At 40.6% G+C, this 7,484-nt stretch overlaps 1 protein-coding gene across 1 annotated transcript in view; it reads right to left on the reverse strand.

Annotated features, from left to right (window-relative positions):
- Nucleotides 1-6,656: 6,656 nt before the first annotated feature.
- map1lc3b (microtubule-associated protein 1 light chain 3 beta) overlaps nucleotides 6,657-7,484 on the reverse strand; it is a 7,569-nt gene continuing 6,741 nt past the window's right edge. The window contains exon 4 of the mRNA XM_076106552.1: nucleotides 6,657-7,484. This exon is cut by the window's right edge and continues 929 nt beyond it. The gene's annotated coding sequence lies outside the window, so the exon portion shown is untranslated.

A 7,484-nucleotide genomic window follows, 5' to 3' on the forward strand; every position in this document is an offset into this window, starting at 1 on the left:
ACTATTCATTCCATAAAACCATTGGGAATGGCGCTCGTCACCTTTGGAAACTCACCGAAAGCTTTTAAGCTAACCATGGTTGATCTAAATTGAAGACAGATTTAGTTTACCACAATGTTACTTCTCCATGACATTGCAAATAAACTAATATCATACAGACTTGTGGCTTCTACAGGAGCATCTGCATCACGATGTCATAGCTCCTGTCTCAGTCTACCTGGGATGGTTACGATATTATAATCTAATAATCAAAGTACGTGATTCAGAACGTGAATGGGATTTTCACTTCCGGATCCCCACTGTTGAGCTCAATGGAGTAACGCTTTGATGAGCAGGTCCGTGGTAAAAATGGATGTAATCAAAGCAGGGTTTAAAATACAGGATGAAGCAGTAATGATGCACACAATACATTATGTTGAGGAACACTTGATGTAAACCAGGGAACGTTTTAAAAGGAGATGAGTTCCTCTGATTCAAGGGCTGGAGCCCCCAAAGGAAGAGCTGAAGAAGGACCCATGGTTCTGCTGAACCGACTGCTCCACCTAAGAAACTGGAGTCCCTCTTCAGGGATCACAGATCACAGAGTGATTCATTCGTTCATTGTTGTCACCAGAGCCTGGGGCTGAATCCATCACCTTTGGGTGATCTGCAGCCTCTCTACCTCTGAGCCAACCCGATAGCAAAATGGCCTCCAGTGCCAAATACTGATCCTCTATAAACCAAGACAATCAGAATGCACGCTAAATGTTTTCAGAAACTCTTCTTGTCAGTACAGAATGAATTTGAATGTTCAGATCACACCTGTGTCGGACATTTCAAACCTAAACTTCGACCCTAAACATCGACCCTAAACTTGTTCTCACTCCCAGAGAGGTGGATCTGACTCTTTTTGTAATTAATACAGTATGTACAGTCTTTATGCAAAACACATTTCAGGACTGTTAGAATTGGAACGAGTGTAAGTAAGTTGGAAAATGTTTCGCAGTGTATTCAAGACTCTGAGTGAGTGAGTCCCTGGGCAGGACCCAGAGCTTTATAGACACGAGGACAGCTGGTCCTTCAGATGAAACTCTACCTGTGCCCCTGGAGGGCACACCACAGAGACACGGGATGTTTATTTAAAATGCCAAATACTGAACATTCGGTATGTATAACAACTTCTGTCTGTTGTTCAAACTAATGCTTTTGTATTGTGTTGTAAAGTGACCCTTCGCTAAGTCCCGCCCGTCAAAACGCAGACTGGCCAATCGTAGCGTAGAATCAGCCAGCTCTGACCAGGGTCCGATAACTATATGACTCAGCACCGTAGACCCTCATGCAGTCGTTTCTTCATTATCAGGCTGGTTTAGTGTATTTGGTAATGTGATGGTGATACTTGTTACCTGGAGATGTTGGAAGGAGATATACGTTTTTATGTCACGTTTCTACATAAAAACTTGTGGAGCTAACATAGTACGTTAGCACTTCATTAACTAGCGTTATCACTTCTATACTTTGCTAGCTCCTGGAGCTGTACTGATACTGTATACACATGCTGCTTTTACTTTTTAACAGTGAATAAAGACCAACCCGGCTATACAGGAACAACGTTGCTCTTAATGTCATTGTCTTCTGTCTCGATCGCCAGGCGATGTGATGGTTCACTTTTACGCTGTGAACTGCAGAGGCTTTAGCTTCTATCTTTGTCTTTTGAGCCTGTTTTCACTGCTGAATTAGTTTGACATCCTGGATATATCCTTCTAACACATATTTTAGACCCGTCTTTCTGCTTCTCTCTGAAATCTCTTTTTTTGTTTTTCCCAAAACTTAGATAATACTTCTTCACGGAGTGCAGATAGTGACAGTGTGGGCTCCGTGGTATAGCTACGAAAGCTTGGCCGAGTAGCAGCAGGGGGCGGGGCTTAACCAAGGGTCAATTGTGTCACAGAAATAGAGTGCAGGAGTGAGTCCTAATACCTGGAAATGAGTCAGCATTTTTGCACTCCCTCGTCCCAATGAATCTTTTGATTGGGTTATTGGTTATATGCCTGAAATAAGGTCTGTGGTGAAAACCAGCTGGCAGTTTAAAGTTTTGTTCAATTCAATACAAAACATTCAATACAACTATACCTTTACAGTTATGTAGTGTATTCCACTCATGCTACCCTGGTGGTTTACAGCATAACATTACCCCTTGAATGATCTTGCTTAACACAACTTGTAAATGTCATAACTTGTTTGCCACAGAGCTTATTTTCTGCGAGAATCCAAAATCCAATGGAAAAATCCCATTGGCTTTGTCCAGGGAACCAGTGTGATGCTGACCTTCAAATATGAATAGTTTTTTACCATTTCATTTAGCAGTTTCCTGAGACCAGACATGAGTCTGAATCTGTGCCTGGTTAACTGATCCTCCAGCATGCATGTTCGTCTTATGTAAAAAGTGCTTTTGGAATATATGTGTGCAAATGTTTGAACAGTTCATTTGTAGGTCAGATTTTTTTCATTACCCAATGTGTTTTAAAACTTGTTTTATTTGAACCTTGAGGTGAGTAATAAAATATTTTCTGATTCTGTCTTTTATCACATAGTGTATAAGCCCAATTTATCAAGTTAAAAGGTAATATAAGCCATTTAAAATATTCAAATACATACCATTAAGCCTTTTTCACAGTAGACATGTTGGAGGACAATGGCTGTGTTACTGTGTTGCTAACAATAACAATGGCTTTGTTCAATTCACAAGTTCTTGTAAGCTGTGAAAGTGAACCAGGACCCTGAAACTGACACAGCTAAATAGACTTAAGCTGCCATTCATCTTATTATAACATATTCATTTCATTATGATTATATGTCAAATTGTCAATATTGAATTGAATTCTTAAAGGTGTACTGCCCCGATCTAGCGTTGTACAGTGATATTAGTCTCGTACAATCGATTACGATGATTGCCGCGCAATGCATGCCGATTCGACTTTTGTCCGATTTGACCCTGACTTTCAATGGCATCACGCACATGTCGGTAACGAGAACCTCATGAAATCGAGGCGGCTGCTGCAATTGCTCATCACTGACTGCAAGACCCAGGGCATGATCGGAGACATTGCAAAAGCCGACCGCCTCACGCCCAACGAGATGAAAAAGCTCAAAGACAGAGTGAGTCCCAGAAGTGCAGCTCCACAGTGAATTCAGCATGTTTTACCATCTGCAGGTTGGTCACTGTAACCATTCATCTTTACATACGAGAGGAAATAGACAAGTTTAGGATCAAAGTGTACCAGTTCCCCCAGTGTGACTGATGAGGATGAAGAGTTTAAACAGCTTAACAAAGAGCTGAAGGTGAGTCTGTTTACAGGAAAACATGTTTTCTCACTCGGGGTCAATGCCCGAACACACCCTCTCAGAAAATACTGATAAGACACCAAAAGGAATGTCTGTCTTTTTATTTCATATTTATTTATTTTGTTGGCTTAAAGGGACAGTGTGTAGCATTAAGAGGGCTCTATTGGCAGAAATTCAATATAATACTATTAAACATGTTTTCTTGATTGATTCTTATTTTCAGGTGATTAAACAATGTGTTTTCGTTACCTTAGAAAGAGTTTATATCTACATATGAAGCGGGTCGTCTTCACGGAGCCGGCAGCCATGTTTCTACAGTAGCCCAGGAAGGACAAACCAAACACTGGCTCCAGATAGTCATTCGCGTTTTCACGTTGGCCATCGTAGTTGTCCTCTACACTTGGCCCACGAGCAGTTTCAGTTGGTTGCAGTCTGCAACCTCATCGCTGGAAGCTGCCAAATCCTCCACACTGCACCTTTAAGAGTAGTCAGATATAAATATGCTGAGTAAATATACTGGAATCAACTAATCAGACACTTCTGCTGATGACTAAAACTACGTGTGACATGATGTCACTTCCTGCTCGTGGGATGTCAAGTCATCCGGATAATAGTTTTATGTGCCAAGATTTTTAGATATCCGCCTGTAAATCTACATCTACTAAGTGACCCTTTAACCCTTTAAGTGGTCTTAAAACAATGTTTAGAAGCAGCAAAAGGTTTTTGGTTTGTGACATGAATACACTGATCAGCTGTAAAAATCTTTGTCAGAAAAATAAACAAAACATGTTACGTGCCTCAACAATTACATTCTGGCCTCTCTGGGTTTTTGTGAAAGTGTCTCACTGTGTGAATGTGTACCAGCGCCCAGCATGCTCAGTCAGCGTTCTCTGGATAGATCAGGGTTAAAAACAAAAGCAAGCAACCGCCTTCAGTCGCCCAGGATGAATGTACGGATCAATACAATTTCAGTTTAGTGACGGTTTGGGTGACCTTTTGGAAATCGATGGTTGCATTTAATTACAAACGAGGCCTTGGTAAACAACGCTGTCTTCTAATTCTCAGCAATAGCTGACCTCTGGTCAGGTAAACAGGAAGGTGTGCCGGTGAGCAAAGTTGGACCACACAAGATATTTGCCACAGACCTGCAGAATCTGGCCACCAGAGGGGAGCTAGAGAGTGAGGCAAAGGCAGTAACAGCTTGCATTGAGTCTTTCCATTTACACGCTTAGAAGTTCTTGATGGCAAAAAAATGTAACTCCATACAATCCGTGTCAGGTTTCAAATGCATTCATTCATACCATCGTTGTGAAGTTACAAGAGAAAAACTTCAGAGAAAGTTGTATGCTTTTATCTGTAAGATGTCTTCTGTGAAAAAGGTTTATATGGTTCGATTCAGGTAATAGTCAGTGTCCTCCTAAACTGATGCACCGGTGCAGAACATCGTTTCACTGCCTGACAGGAAGATTAGGCTCGTTCGAGATGAACTGCACCTCGCCTGGAAAGTGAACTAGAGCAGGCGTCAGCAACGGCAACAATTCAAATCAGACAATTCATATTTAGAAATAATTATTTAATATCATTACAATTCAAAGTCCCTTTCAAAGATGTGCGCAAATGAAATAGCAATAAGATTTGTGTTTAAATAGTCGGATCCTAAAAACTTTACTAGTGGACTGGAAGAGTTGTGTTAAAATGATCCAGTGGAGCAACACTGAGATCACAGGTCTCATTTAGTCATGGATATAAAAACAACCATTCTCATCCATAGAAAATGACAGGGCGGACAGTGGAACAGACCCATATTTACACATGTATGATTCAATGTTTCAGAATGCTAAAAAACACAGAAACATCTTTAGTGTTGCATCAAATTACTTTCAATGTGCCTTTATTTTGGTACCAATTAGCAAGCTAAAAAGTGGTGACCATTGTTTTGTTTTTACCCAGACATAAGGAATGCATATAAAAGGGAACATTTTCTGATCTATATTTTTGCTAAATGTATGTTTAGCAGAAAGGGACACACAGGTCTGCACCCCTCCAACTATAAATACCAAGTGCCTCTGGGATTGCGCGTTCACCTCAAAAGTAAATAACCAAAATGATATTTATTTTTAACACTGGTTCAAAGTACAGACAATCAACTGTTGGCATGTTAGAAATTGTGTTTCTTGTTGTGTTTATTCCCACTGTTTCTCACTGTCACTGGTCACCTTTCTGGTATAATCTGGTATAACTGGCACTGAGAGATTAAAAAAAAGTGCAAATTAAGAAAAAAACATACAAAAAGCAAACAAATTTAAAGAACATCTTCACCAATCTGGCAACAAATGCGCAAACAGAGAAAACACAACCAAATATAGCAACCTGCTGCATGTCGCACCACACAACAATGGAAACTGTTTCCAGGTGGACATTTAAAAGTGATGCGCACAGCTGAAACTATAACCCATAAGTCCGGGGCCTTTTCTGAACATTTTGGGGCCCCAAGTGGCATTTTACAGCAGGACCCCCTTACCTCAAAGCTTAAGGCCACTTAGTGATTTTAATATCCGTTAATGAAAATGACAGAACAGGCATACTTTATCAACTAAGCTTTCAACTAACAAATAAAGCACATTATAAACTACCACAGAAGAAGTTTTGAGTACTTTTGGCAGCTGTTTATATTTCTGTCTGTGACCGCCACAGCGTTTGTATTTGGTTGTGTTTTCTCTTTTTTGGGTTGTTTTCTCTACTTGCAGTGCATTTCTGTATTTGGTTGTTTTCTCTATTTAAATGTTTTTGTATCATCAATCTTAATGTCAAATTAGTTAGAATGTTTTTTTAAATTTTTTAATATAATTTGCTTGTGTTATATTGTCAGGGCCACCGGGTGGGTTCCCTATTCAGTGTGTACCGCATATGTAACAGTAATGTAAAAATATAAGAACGGAAAAAACGAATCTCTCAAGACAACAAATGCATCTAAATTAGGAGTTTTAGAAATATGAAAAAAAAACATGAACCTCATCAGCCACCCAAGCACTCATATCAGGGCTCAGCATTTGATATTTGCAGTTATAATAAATACAGAAGCCTCCACTACATGTCTCTGCTGTGACATCCTTCCTTCTTCTCTGTGACTGAAGTCTTGCCCTCTGAGGTGTAAATGTGTGACGAATGATATCTGGGGAGTAGCCACTGTAAACTGGGGTGGACACCATGTGAGGAGATGTGGCATTATGATGATGATGCCAGATACTGAAAACATGAAGCATTTATGTTTGGAAGGTTGTGACAGCTTTGTTGATAAGTGTTTATCGGTAGAAAAACACACGCAACACATAACATGTTTTTTTCTCCTTTTATTGTTTACAAAATACCAACATAAATACATAAGAAGAGGCTGTGTGATATTGCTGAGTGTGGATATGTGTGTGTGTGTGTGTGGATATGTCTGTGTGTGTGTGTGTGTGTGTGTGTGTGTGTGTGTGTGTGTGTGAGAAACAGAGGAGCAGGCAGAAACGACCCCGGAAACAAACGCTCCACCCCTCTGTAACAAACACACAGTGGCTTTCACTTAAGGAAAGCTCTGTAGGGCCGGCATCACATACTGTCGACAGCGAAGAGTATAGACATGTTGTACAGTGACATAAAAATCACATCAAATAAAAAGGAACCAAAATGATAAAATACCGCGATATATAAAAGCAGCTGTGAAGAAGACGGTGAGGAGGAAGCACAGTATAAAGGACCATCTATAGACAGACAGGATATTCTACTTCTTTGTTCTTTCAGAGTGCAGCCCCTTTAAAAAACCCACCGGGCCGGTGCACGCTCCCCCACAGGCAGAACACAGAAGCACAGTCAGACAGGACGCTCGTCAACCCGCCTCTGTGTGACCGTCGTCCGTTCCTTGATCACCTTAATAAATACTCGTGACAAAGGACATTAAAAAAAGGGAAAGGGGGGGAAACGGCGACCCCCCGTCCCCCCTCATCATTTACAGAAACGCCTCCTCATCATCCTCCATTCACACCATGCAATCAGACCCTGCTCCTGTAGTGCGTCCAAAGTCAACTTGGTTACACTCTCATTGGAACCCCCTTTATATTCTAAGCTGTAAAGTCAATAATATCTGTACACCAAGGCTTTTTTTTTCTTTTTCTTTTTTGCAA

The sequence above is a fragment of the Anarhichas minor genome, unplaced genomic scaffold, assembly GCF_050575085.1.
Source record: "Anarhichas minor isolate MPS153535 unplaced genomic scaffold, ASM5057508v1 ptg000034l, whole genome shotgun sequence".
Classification (NCBI taxonomy): Eukaryota; Metazoa; Chordata; class Actinopteri; order Perciformes; family Anarhichadidae; genus Anarhichas; species Anarhichas minor.